Source organism: Panthera uncia, assembly GCF_023721935.1.
Source record: "Panthera uncia isolate 11264 chromosome B3 unlocalized genomic scaffold, Puncia_PCG_1.0 HiC_scaffold_1, whole genome shotgun sequence".
NCBI lineage: Eukaryota > Metazoa > Chordata > Mammalia > Carnivora > Felidae > Panthera > Panthera uncia.
The window spans coordinates 79378610-79392580 of NW_026057582.1; the positions used below are offsets into that span (position 1 = coordinate 79378610).

The 13971-nt window shown below is 38.9% G+C and overlaps 1 protein-coding gene across 3 annotated transcripts in view; it reads left to right on the plus strand.

Annotated features, from left to right (window-relative positions):
* Positions 1-13971, plus strand: part of CDIN1 (CDAN1 interacting nuclease 1) — a 274081-nt gene that overhangs the window by 77161 nt on the left and 182949 nt on the right. The window lies entirely within an intron of this gene.

Below are 13971 nucleotides of genomic sequence, written 5' to 3' on the forward strand. Positions count from 1 at the left end.
CAAAATGCCATTAAAGTGGAATAAGTTGCCAATATTGCTGATGTGGTTGCAGGTCCTTTGATTTTCTTTCAGATTATTAGGCACAGTCTAGTAGTGACTTTGTTAAGGGAAATGAGTGTTGTTCAGAAGTAATATGTCTCTTGGCTTCATAAAGTTTGTGGCCTCATATTTCCCAGTTTATTGATTATCCATTATCATTTGTCATGAGGCGTCCTAACTCAAGGGGAAAATATAACTCTCTTTTTCTTGCTGAACAGTAGTGCTGTATAGATCTGTAGAAAGGTATTTCAGATGTACCAATCTTGGAGAAAAATGAGCAAAGAAATAAAGCAATGAGTGTGCCTTCCAGGTCTGAGCAGTTTAAAGGGTAGATTGCTGACAGTACTTTGTTCTCACATCAACCCTTCTTCCCCTCATAGCACAGGAACAGGAAGAGAGAAGTTCATGAGGCCACTGAAATACCCCAAGCTTGGATACTGCAGCTGTATGTGATAATCTAAATGTGAATGTTCTTTATTATTCCTTGCATAATGGTGCTTAATTTATAGATGTTTTTGGTTCATATTCATTTTTATTCGTGACTATTAATTTTTTTTCTGCTAAAGTCAGCAAAAAATGTAATTAAATGGTTCTTTTAATCTCCATTTAATTGCTGCACTGTAGAAGTAATTTCTTCAGTTCTTAAAAATGTATTAAGTTCCTCATCCCTTTCTTCAACTTGTTCTGTTGACCACGGCCACGGTAGCAAATTGCCAAGGGTACAAAATGTATATTATCTGCTTTCTTTGGAATACTTTCCAGCACTGATTTGTCATTTGGGGCGTCCAAAGGTGATGCATACAGAACGAGTGTGGCTGGTAACTTCCCTTTGGAGACTAATTGCACTTCTCCCTTAACACACTTTGTTTCCAGAAGCCCCAAGAGCTTGCAGCATGACTCTTTATAAACCCTATCTCTCACTTTGGCACAGTATTGTGCTGCCATTGTGCTCAGCGGACTTGCTGAAAGATTAATTACAACTGAAGAAATGTATCTTTTAACTGTCTCATTACATAAAGAATTCATAGTGAAGTTAACGTCCGCATAATTTAATGATATACGGATTTTAATTATATAGTACACTGTTAATTGTACAGCTATTTTTAGATCAGGCTACTAACTTGTTCATTTAAATGAATAGCTCGTTTGCTTGAGGGACCAAAATATAGGCTTTCTCGAAAACTCCGAGAATTTCAAAACCTCTGCAAAAATATTCTAACCTGGTGGGATATTTTTATGGTATTTGTTCTTAAAAAGAGACTGACCCTACTTTGCTTTCATTGCTTAGGTTGTCTGATACAGAGAATTTTGACCTGTTTTTTTTTCTCCCCTGTAATTAATAAAGTATTTGAAAGATAGATCTCTGTGTTGGATAATGGGCAGAAATTGAATAGCTGTGTTTTCCTTGAAAGTTGTTGAGATTTTTCTCAGGAGAATTAGACGAAAGTTATTTCTGAATAGAAGCGCTGTCCCTGGCTGTAATTAGTCACATGGGCTTAGTTCCCAGGAAATGTTTCTTTCACTGTACTGAAAGTGTGTGAATTTTCATATTTTTTTAAGTTATCTTAAAATTTCCTCTCTGTTTCTCCATCTGCCCCCTCCTAAAATTTAAGAAATCTGAAGTTTAGTTTGTACTGTTCTCATTAGGTTAGGGGCCTGTCAGAAAAGTACACACGTTCATGCTCTGCGTACTCTCTCCCTTTCCATGAATCCTTCCAATCCTGGGCAACACTTTTAATGACTTAGAATTAACTGCCTTCTAATTATGCACCGAGGCAGACACCATGATTGGGTATGGGTCTTTGCCAGCAAATGGAAACACAAGAGATATAAATGAGCAGGCTACCAGAGGGAATTGTGAGAGAGGCTTCTCGAAGTCAGCTAGCAAAGCAGAGACTTACTGCTGCCTCACTGAATAAGGTAAACTTGGTCATACCAGCACCACTGTGGTGTCACCTATAGAAGCATCCATTTTTCGTTCTTTTTATATATAAGATATTTGTGATCTTGCCAGGTGTTTGGCTACCCCAGGAAATTTTGGCAGGTCTTTGCTGCTATCAGCTTTCTCCCCTGACCTTGAGCTAGCCTTCTTTTCACCTGTGACTCAACTGTCAGTGTTATTTGATGTGCTGAGCTCCCATAAGCTAGGACCAGAGAGCTCAGCTTCTTTTTGTGGACGTATATTTGTTCTATCTGGAACACTAAGTGTGTTGAAATTGTTTTTTAAATTTTTTTCCATGTTTATTTATTTTTGAGAGACAGAGTGCGTGAGCGGGGGAGGGACAGAGAGAGAGGGAGACACAGAATCCGAAGCAGGATCCAGGCTCTGAGCTGTCAGCACAGAGCCCAATGAGGGGCTCGAACTCAGGAACTGTGAGATCATGACCTGAGCTGAAGTCAGACGCTTAACCGACTGAGCCACCCAGGCGCCCCTAAGTGTATTGAAATTGTAATGGCTAATATTTGAATTGGAGGGAGGTCTAGGAGGGAGGAGGAATACCATTGGAAAACTTGAGTTATTTGTGGAATTAGGATGCATTAATCTAGAACATTTCTGGTTACTTTTGAAAACCATGAGGGAATAGTGCCGAAGAAGAACAGACTGGTAATTATGATCCCAACTGACTATGTTTATTTATATCACGGCTCCACCACTGACTGGGAGTGGGACTTTGGGAAATTATTTAAATTCCTCGTGTCTTAATTTCTTCATTTCTAAGATGTGGATAGCCACCTTGGAGATATATTCTGAGCATTCGATGAATTAATACTTGTGCAGAGCTTAAAATGATTCCTAGCATACAGTATGCACTCAGTAAATGTTGGCTATTGTTCATTTTTAGAAATGAAAACTTGCTGTAGGGTAGACTGAGTAACCCCCACCTTCCTGAATACTCGGCTGACTTTGTACAAATATTAAACTAGTGTTTCTGAAATTTTAGAAATTTGGGTACATTTACAGTTTTTCCATATCTGCATTGTACCACATGTACTATAATAAATATACTATATTTATTTGAAAATTTTTAAGTGTCATTTAATTCTATTTTAGAGAGGAAATTTATAATTCTACCTTAAATGATAAACTAGAATTTCTTGCCATACACAGAAAGTACTTATAAAAATAATCCATAACTGCTAAAGAAAAAAAATGTTTTGTGTGCTCAGAAAGTCATTTCACACGCCTATGCCAGTGTTAAGCACTCTTCTCTTTGAGAGACGTGGCATTAGATGTTGTCAACATTTAAGGACCCATTGTGTCCTACGTGTTTTTAGTCCAAACTTTCTGAAAGGTGTGTGTGTGTGTGTGTGTGTGTGTGTGTGTGTGTGTGTATGTATTTATTTTATTTTATTTTATTTTTTAAATGTTTTTTAACGTTTATTCATATTTGAGAGACAGAGAGAGACAGAGCATGGCGGGGAAGGGGCAGAGAGGGGGAGACACAGAATCTGAAATAGGCTCCAGGCTCTGAGCTGTCAGCACAGAGCCCGACGCGGGGCTCGAACTCACAGACTGTGAGATCATGACCTGAGCTGAAGTCGGATGCTCAACCGACTGAGCCACCCAGGCGCCCCTGTATTTATTTTTTTTTAAGACCTACTCATCCATAATGAGAAAAGTTCAAATTAAGCCAAATCCATTGGACTAAAAATTACTGTAACAGTAGGGAATATAGGCAGGACTTGAATTTTGAGTAGTTCATTAGTAACTCATTCAGCAGTTTGTGGAGTAACTCGTATAGAACAACTTTGAGATGATAACAGAAATATTTCTGCTGGTAAGCAGCTTGCTGAGCAACCTCCCATAAACTGTTCCTTAGTCCTCCACATGAGCCACGTGTTCTCAAATGGAGTCATATCACTTTAACAGATATGCCATATACTTGTGGCATTAAAATTTCAAGGGGGAAAATTAAGGAAAAAATGTCTAAAAAATCTCCTTCGGTGGGCTATAATGAAAGAAAAGGTTAAGCAGGATTTATGTAGACCAGACCAACATAGGACCACTGAAAGCCAAGCTTGAAATCTGAAACCTTCTACCTTCAGAACCAGTAATAAACTTGTAAAAATTATCTCTTATCTTCTTGGGGTGACCAGAGGTTGAACTTAATCCTCCATGAAAAAGCCCTCAGATACTTACAGATAACCTTAAGAAAATGCAACATCTTTTTTTCTATATCGTGCTGAACATCCCTTTTTCCTTAAGATTTTTAAAATTTTTAATGTTTTATTTATTTTTGAGAGAGCATGAACAGGGAAGGGACAGAGAGAGACAGCGAGACAGAGGATCCTAAGTGGGCTCTACACTGACAGCATCGAACCCGATCTGGGGCTTGAACTCATGAACCGTGAAATTATGACCTGAGCCGTAGTCCGACACTCAACCTACTGAGCCACCCAGGTGTCCCAGATTTTTTTTTTTTTTTTTTAAGCGTGTCGTGGTTTCATGTCTTGGCATCTTGATCAATCTTCTGTCAACAGATGACAAAGTAATGTGTAATCAAATGCCAAATGATTGGGAAATGGTATGAATTCCCTCCCCTATATGAGGTAGGGGAGAGCAAGTAGATTGGAAACAAGGGGGAATTTTGCTGGAAGAGGTGAGAATTGAACTGGCTGAGGGAAAGATAAGGAAGAACATTCCAGATTTGGAGAGTAGAATTGGAGGTGGCTGAGTAGGAGGGGTGGAATTAAGTATACTCCTGGCATTAATCCGATGCTTAATAAATACTTGTTGAGTGTATGTTTATGGCATAAGAATTGATGGTGTGTAGTGGCCTGAAACAAGAATCTGATCAGTGTGTAGACTCCTGTTTTAGAGACATCTTCCTCTTGGCCTTTACATAATAACTTCTTTGAAACATTTTGTTTTTTATGTTATTTGTATTTATTTTTATGTTATTTGTATGTTATTGTATTTTCTTGTTGGAGGGAGAACTAGGTCCTCACAGCACTCTCTGTCTGCACGTCAGTTTCCTTCCACACGGCCCGTCTCGTCTTTATCGCAGTAGCATCCATCTCTTACTTCATCCTTTTTCTCCTCCTGCTGGCTGCCAGCCAGTACACAGTCAGCCCCATGCTGGCTCACCTGTTGTGCTTCAACCTATTTGTGACCTTAGATCAGAGGCCCCAACGAGATATGGTCTAGTCTTGGTTTTACCTCAGGTGTAACCTAGTCAAAAGGCACTCTTGGCAGCGGGCAGGATTTCCGGGGACCTTTAGAGCATAGGGGATGTAGCTGCTTATTTGCCCCAGTTCCTTCCAGCAGTGGCTCACCGCTTATTTGAGCTTACGCCAAGGAAAGGAAGAGTTATAAAGATGGGTGTGATGTCAGTGACTTGGGGGAAAGTCTCTACGTGCTTGATTGCTGGTGCTTGAAGTAAGGGAAAAAAACCTCCTTATGTGGTGATAGACAAGATTTAAAATACAGCCGCTGTCCCCCACCCCCCTCCATGGAGTGAGAGCACGGTGAGCTAATACACACAAATGTGTGAAGGACTTCTCCCAGGTTCTTTCACAAGGACAGATGGGATTCCGCATTGTGCCCTGACTGCCACAGAGGGGCGTGGCAGGGGTGGCGTGTAAGAAGGGAGAATCTGGCATTGTCCAAATTTGCCTGTTGGACAGAGTCACTTCTGGCTATCTCTCCAAGGCTGCGGCAATCATATACTTGGTAAGAACAGCCCCCCGACTCTATACATATCTCATGAAGTCTTTCTTCTTTTACCTTCTTGACAATAGAAGGTAACGAGTGACGTATGTATTGATAATGCAGTGTTGAGAGGCAGAATGCATGCCGCGCCATGATCTAACTCAGCCAAAGCAATAGGATGACAGCTTCAGCTGCCCAAGTCTGAAGGAGCATGTTGAATGTGCTTCGTGTGTTATTTTATTTCATCTTTACAACAGCCCAGCAAAGTAAGCACCGGTGTTACACTCTTTTACAGACGAGGGAACTGAGGGTCACCGACATTAATTAACTTGCTGAGATGATGGAGCTAGTGGGTGGAAGAACCAGGCCAGTCTGCCTGATTGTAGGCTCAGCTAGTAACCACCGTTCCATGCTGCCTCTCCATTTGAAAGTGTCAGACTGCACAGTTTTCCAAGTTCATCTTGCTTTCAGAAGGCACATTTTTTTTCCTTTTTTGAGGAAGATGTAAAGAAACATGGTCTTGTGTGACATCTGAGGCTAGGTCACAAGGAACTGTAAGCTGCTGCCTGCTTCCCTGGGGTGCTTGCTCTTGGAACCCTTGTCAAGAGGAAGTTCAGGCAGACCTTAGAGAGGCCCACATGGAGAGGAATCAAGGTGCCTCACTCGTAGTTCCGGCTGAGGTGGAAGTGAGCACAGATTTGCCAGACGTGTGAGTGAGTCGTGATCCAAGGGAACCCTCCAGCACCCAGATAATCCACTCCAAGCCATGTCACGCTAAGAGAAGCTATCTCCATTAAGCCAGCTTAAACTGCCAAATCATGAGCATGTTAAGAGCTTATTGTTTAAAGCCTCCCCCTCCAAAAACATGGGTTTATACTTGACAGTTTGATGGAACCGATTCTCAAACCGCAGAAACGAGTTGTGAAGCTTGACGATTATCATGGTACTTTGGCCTGTGACGTGGCAGCAGCCTTTGGAGGAGTCAGGGTAACAATTCATTTTCTAGCCACCAGTGACCCTCCTGCTGTTCCCTGGCCCAGCCAGACCCTCCACAGCAGAGCGGACTTTGGAGGTGACCAGGTGGCTCCACTTTACAACCTACCCACTTATTGGCCACCTGCCCTTCTCTCTGTTGTTTGTGGCTCCAATTTGTCAAGAGGATCTTCTCTTTATATATTTAAATAACTTTTAACTCCACAGAAATTAACAAGGAAACAGGCTTTCCCTGGAATTTACTAAGAAGTTTCTAAAAATTTCAGCAACATAGCAGAAGGAGCTTTTTGTTGATGGGCCATATTTCCATGACAAAGACATAAGAAATGATTGGAGAAAGAAACAAACAAAAATCTTTTAAAATACAAAACCAAGTTCAAACAAAAGGAATTCAATCTCTAGTTGTAAGGAATGGAGAGAGAATGTATATTCAGATTGGTAAACTGGGGCTCTCACTTTGTAGGGCCACTTTGTAGAGTTGTTAGCTTTAGAAAAGGACAGGAGGAGTTGGGGCTGAGATTTTAATTCCCCAGAGGGAAAGATGCACAACGATGAGCTGGAAGTGAACCTCCACAGACAGCCCAAACCATGGGGAAAGGGCTGGGGAAATTTCACTTGCCTGGAGAAAATGATGAGGAAGCTTGCCTCCTATATATGGTCTTGAGTTGTGGGGCATTTGTAGAGAGAAACTAGAAATAGGTCAGCACCATTTGTGGGTTTGGGTTTAAACCTGGGCTCTTGTTTATAGTACAGGAAGCCCAAGTTCAGAAATCAGTAATAAAACTGGTCTCTGCAAAAGTAAACATGAAACTACTCTGTCATGGTTATTTCCACAGTGCAGGTCAAACAATTCTTGCTGAAATTAAGTTCATACTAACAATTTACAAACCAAGTGAGGAGAACACTACTAATGTTATGTTATATTATGTTATGTTATGTTATGTTATGTTATGTTATGTTATATGTTATGTTATGTTATGTAACGTTAGGTTAAATAGAAGATAGGTAGGTAGGGAGGCAGATAGAGAAATTGTATACCGTGAACTGGAGATAAGAAAATCTATAAGATGACATTTTAAAACCAAAAAAATTATATAAGCTGATCAAATAAATTAAAAACTAACTAGATAGTGGAAAGAATAGAAATTAGTATGAAAAAAGAGCAGATAGATTTGGAAAAAAAACAACAATAAAATTTGGAAATGATATCATTGTGAAGTGAAAACCTCATTAGACGAGTGAAGTGTTAGATTAGAAAAAAGATTAGAAGAAAATTAGAAGAATTAGAATAAAAGTTAGTGAATTTTAGGATGGCTCTAAGGAAAGCACTTTTAGTATATAACAAAAGAGATGAATAGAAAGGAAGTAACACTTTATAGGAGTAGGAAACATAGGAGACAGTAATAAGGCCTTCTGATAGATGTCTAATATAAGAGTTCCAGAAGGAGAGAATAGAAGCCCAGGTTATAATGGCTCAAAATTTTCAAACTGGTTAAGGGCATATATGCGTAAGTTCATCAAACAGCTAATTCCAAGCAAACTTAAATTAAAAGAGCCATGTCCAGGCACACAGTGATGAAACTGTTGAATATCAAAGAAAAATTTTAAAGGAGCCAGAGATAAAAGACAAATTAATTCTATGGGGATTATCATTAAACTGACAGGAGAGTTCTTATCAATAACAAATGTCAAGAGACAGTGAACTCATATCTTCAAAGGGTTGAAATAAAATGACTCTTAGTTTATAATTCTATACCCAGCTATATTATCATTCAAAAGTGAGAAATAAGTTATTTTCAGGCAAAACAAGACTAAGAGATTTTACTATTCATTGGTCCCATCTGAAAGAATGAATATATAGGTGCTTTACTAGCAAAGATATTGAATATAAAAGCAGAGAGCTGAATTCAGAAAGCAATACTGAAAGAGGAAATGGGCAAATGTTCATAAATCTAAGTAAGTATCAAACATGTAAAAAAATAGAGACCATTGGAGTACTCAAGAACAGAACCAGTTATGTGTGGTATATGTATATATGTATATGGAGAGAGAGAGATTTATTATAAAGAATAGGCTGATGTGATAATAGAGGCTGAAAAGTCCCAAGTGCTACAGTAGGTAAGCTGGAGACCCAGTAGAGCCAATGGTTTAGTTCCAGTCCAAAGGCCTACAAGTTTGAGATCCAGGAGCAGCCAGTATTTTAGTTTGAGTCCAGAGGAAAATACTGATGTCCCGGATTGAAGACAATCAGTCAGAAAAAACTTATCTTCTATATTCTGGTCAGGCCTTCAACTGATTGGATGAAACCCATCCACCTTGGTGAGAGCAATGTGCTTTACTCCAATTCAAATGTGAATTGTGAATCTCATCCAGAAACGCTATCACAGACACATCCAGAATAATGTTTTCTCAAACATCTAGGCACCCTGTCTGTGGCCCAGTCAAGTTGGCATAAAATTAGCCCTCACAAAAACTAAAGACTTAATGTTTACCAACAAGGTGGTTAGATAAAAACAATAGACACAATAACATGCAGGCTTATGGGGAAGTGGGGCTTCCTGATTGGAGTGAGTGCATTCTAAATTCCTTATGTAGCTGACCATTGAGCAACATGAGTTTGAACAGCATGGGTCCATTTATATGCTGATTTTTTAAAATAAATACAGTGTAGTACTGTAAATATGCTTTCACTTCCTTATGATCTTCTTATTAACATTTTCTTTTCTGTAGCTTTATTGTAAGAATATAGTATGTAATGCATATAACATATAAAATGTGCTAATCGACTGTGTTATCAGTTAAGCTTCCTATCAACAGTAGGCTATTAGTAGTTAAGTTTTGGGCAGTCAGAAGTTATATGTGGGACTGCTAACCACACAGGGGGTTGGTGCCCCTAACCCCCATATGATTAAGGGTCAACTGTACTCAGAATTACAAAAGAGCTATGATTAGATATGGGTCTATTTAAAATTAATGAAAAAATAAGAAAAATACAGAAGATTTAAATAATACAATGAAAAATCTTGGCCTACTAGACATAACTGAACCCTGTATCTGAAAATTAGGAACTTTATTATTTTTTAAGATCTGTAAAATATTTATAAAAATTGATTGCAAATGAAAACACCAAAGGAAGTCAAACAGATACCCCCAAATGAATATAAGCATCACATACTTTGACCAGTGTGGTCAAATTAGAAATTTGGAATAAATTTTTAAATAATTTATAGATCAAAGATAAAATCATAATGGAAGCTATAAAATATTTATAAATAAATAAGAAGAACACTTGGAGCATGTAGCTAAAGCAGAATATAGAGGGAAAATTATAGCCTTAAAAAGTATATGTTAAAAGATTAAAATTTTATATAACAAAGGTAGTAAGTCTGTAAAAGAATAATACAATGAACTCAAAGTGGGAAGCCAGAAATAATGAGGACAAAAGGATGAATTAAATGAAATTGGAAGGAATGAAGCAGTAGAGAGAATCAATGAAACCAAAATTTAGTTTCTTAAAAATACTAGAAAAATGAACTGACCTCTAGCAAGACTGATAAATAAAAAAGTTTACACAAATTAATATTAGACTATCTAAGGTAAATTTAATTGAAGATCCAGACATTAAGTCAGAGTGGTGGGTGCACGGATGTTTGTTTTTTTGGCTCTTAAGATATTTCACAGAAAGCAAGAGTGCCTCGGTGGCCCAGTCAGTTAAGCCTCTGACCCTTGGTTTCAGTTTGGGTCATAATCTCCCAGTTCTGTGGGTTCGAGTCCTGCATTGGGCTCTGCATTGGCAGCAAAGAGCCTGCTTGGGATTATCTCTCTCCCTCTCTTCTCTGCCCCTCCACTACACGTGCTGTCTCAGTCTCTCTCAGGTTAAACAAACTTAAAAAAAAAAAAAAAAGAAATATTACACAGAAAGCAGATCATAATCTTCAGCATTATGCCTTAGTCCAGACATTGCCTATTGCCTGTCTTCTGTAGCATGCTTTAACAGGTACCAGTTCTCTCCTATCCTTGTGCATGTAGCCCCAAGTGACTCATGCATTCCTGCCTTATACGTGGTTGTTAGAAAGTTGAAATTCTAGCAATCAATTGAAGCAGTGACAGGGGTGAACTGTAAAATCAACAGATGAATGCATCTAGGAAAGGTTATGGAGGACCTAAGCCTTCTGTCTACATATGGTCAAAAAAGATGGATGCAACGTGGGCTTAGGTAGTAGCTGGCCCAGGGACAGCTTGTATGAAAGGCCCTGGCTTCCTTGAGCCCTTCTTATTCTTAGCCATCCCAGGATTGTCCAACTGCCTTTCCTTACTTGTTTGATACTGCTCATCCCTCTGGCGGTTCTTAGCTTCAGCGTATGTGTGTAAAAGTAAGTTTGCACTCTCTGGCTTGGATCTGAGACACAGGTAGACTTTTATGAAGCTTAAGTGCTAAAATCTGCAAATGGGGGCCAAGCATATCCTGGGTCTGTGGCCAAGGCCTTGACTCCCTATTTATTATCACTTTCTGTCTTGCTCTAAAAAATAGGGAAAGGAAAAGACATTTTACTGAGTTTAAAATGAAAGTGGATTCAATACATAGTTTTTAGTATTCAATTTAAAATGATTGACTTGTTCTTGCAAGCTTTCTCTGATTTGAATAGTGTTCTATTCAATATATTCAGGCTATTAAAAAAAAACAACTTGGGGCGCCTGGGTGGCTTAGTTGGTTAAGTGCCCGACTTTGGCTCAGGTCACGATCTCGCGGTCCATGAGTTCGAGCCCCGTGTCGGGCTCTGTGCTGATGGCTCAGAGCCTGGAGCCTGTTTCAGATTCTGTGTCTCCCTCTCTCTGACCCTGCCCCGTTCATGCTCTGTCTTTCTCTGTATCAAAAATAAATAAATGTTAAAAAAAATTAAAAAAATAAAATAAAATAAACTTATTGGCTATGATTCTTAGTTCTGATAAGCACTATTCAAAAAATTTATATTGTGAAGAAAATTACGACGTCATTAGTTTCTTTTTTCTATAATATTTACTTTTCTTCTCTCACAAAGTAAGTGACTTCATCTTCTTATGTCCTAGAGTATTTTACCTCCTCTATTTAAGAAAAAAAATTTTTAACATTTATTTATTTTTGAGAGAGAGACAGAGAGTGAGAGTGGGGGAGGGGCAGAGAGGGAGACACAGAATCCGAGGCAGCTGTCAGCTCTGAGCTGTCAGCACAGAGCCTGACATGGGGCTCAAACTCATGAACTGTGAGATCATGACCTGAGCTGAAGTCGGATGCACAACTGACTGAGCCACCCAGGCGCCCCTTCTCTCCTCTATTTAAAAAAGAGCCTTTGATCTATGCTTTGCCTTGAGTTATCATACAGTTTGATATGCGGTCAGTAATTTTCCAAAGGATAGAACTTTTGATCATGTTATCTGGCCATTTATAGATTGATAATCTTTTCCTTATATGGTGTAAGAACAGTAGAACATCTTAGTTATAACCAAGTACATGTGGGGAAGGTGCTGTTGTTTCTTGGAGACATGGTATGGCATCATGGGTACCTTAAAAAAATGTGTCTGTCATTACTGTCTGGTATCTGAGGGGCCAACCAGAGAGAGAACCCTCAGAGAAGGTCACCAAATGCATGAGCAACTGCTTTGGTCCCCTCCAGCTGGCCAGGCCTTAGAATTAAGTTGGGAAAATCGAGTGAAGTTAGCAGGTGCATTACTATCTATTTAACACTGTTTTTGCAATAATCTATTCTTTTACAATGACAAGATTGGCTGTTTCATTTTCCCAGTATTTCTACCACATAGCCATGGTCATTTTTTACAGAGATAATAAAGTCTAACTTAAGCTTATGTGAAGCAAATGCCTAACTTTGATTTTTTTTTGATTTTTTTTTAGCGTTTATTTATATTTGAGAGAGAGAGAGACAGAGTATGAGAAGGGGAGTTGCAGAGAGAGGGAGACACAGAGTCCAAAGCAGGCTCCAGGCTTTGAGCTATGAGCACAGAGCCCGACACGGGGCTTGAACCACGAACTGTGAGAACATGACCTGAGCCGAAGTCCAATGCTTAACCGACTGAGCCACCCAGGTGCCCCTGATTCGGTTCTTGCTATCACTTAAACTTGACAACATCAACAAGACAGCCATTGTTGCTTTTTTTCTCCAGAGACACACGAGAAAGGTTGAAGGTGATCCGCTTAGATAATATTGTCATTTTCTACAGAAGACCGTGAGCCTGAGAGGTTCCGTGTTCCACAACTTTGCCCAGGCTGAAGAGCTAGTTGTAAAGATAGGGCTGGCTAGTATTACTCTGGTGATGATGCTCTTTTTAGGATTCCAGATATGGCTTCTACACTTGCGGTTACAAACACATGTTTACAAATGGCTAAGTATGTAAACGTTGTTATAAGCGTGCAGAATAGGAAATAATTAAACAATAGGAAATAATTTTTAAAAAGTGTATTGCATTTTTTTCTTTGTGGACTCAGTGCTGTGCTTAAGTGAAAAAGTTGTAATTTCCTTATTTCTTTACACAGTATTTACTAACATTTATCATATCTGTCAGTGTTCTTATGGTGTTGAACTTGATAAAGAACATAGTAATCTAAAAAAAAAAAAAAAACTAAAATCATCTCCGTGTGATTGATGTTGATCTGTGGTCTGCGTTCATTCTATTAACTAGAGAATTATCCAATATGCATTTTAGTTTGTGTTTGTGTAGATAGACCCTAAGCCGTTTTGCTGGATGTTTGGGAATCATCCCATTGGAGGACTTGGAAGGATTGATTCCTAGGTAGCACTTGACTTAGTTTTAATTTAGAGGCTTGCCTTCTTCCCTTGCAGAGGAAGAGGAGTTCTGGTTATCTTGGCCTCCACATGCCTACAGAAAACAGCAGGGCCAGAATCTCTTGCCTCCATTTGCTAAGGGTATGATCTGATAGAGCATTCTTCGTTAGATGCCTCCCCTAGCCTTTCTTCTGTAGTACTTCCTGGGGTAAGGTCAATTTAATTTACACTTGGATATGAGGAGGCATATTCTGGGATAAAAATTCACATATATATATATATATATATATATTTTTTTTTTTTTTTTTTTTTTTTTTTCTTCCTTAAGTTTCTTTCAGTTGTTAGTCAGTTTTACCTACTTTTCTCATCTGGGACCTGGACATAATATTTTGTGGCAATTGATGAGAATTATTTTAGAAAGGTTTAGAATTCAGAGATGCTTTCGTGGCTAAAAGTTGTTTTTATTGACATCATTGAAATCCGACCTGCCTTCACTAAGTTCTCCATGTA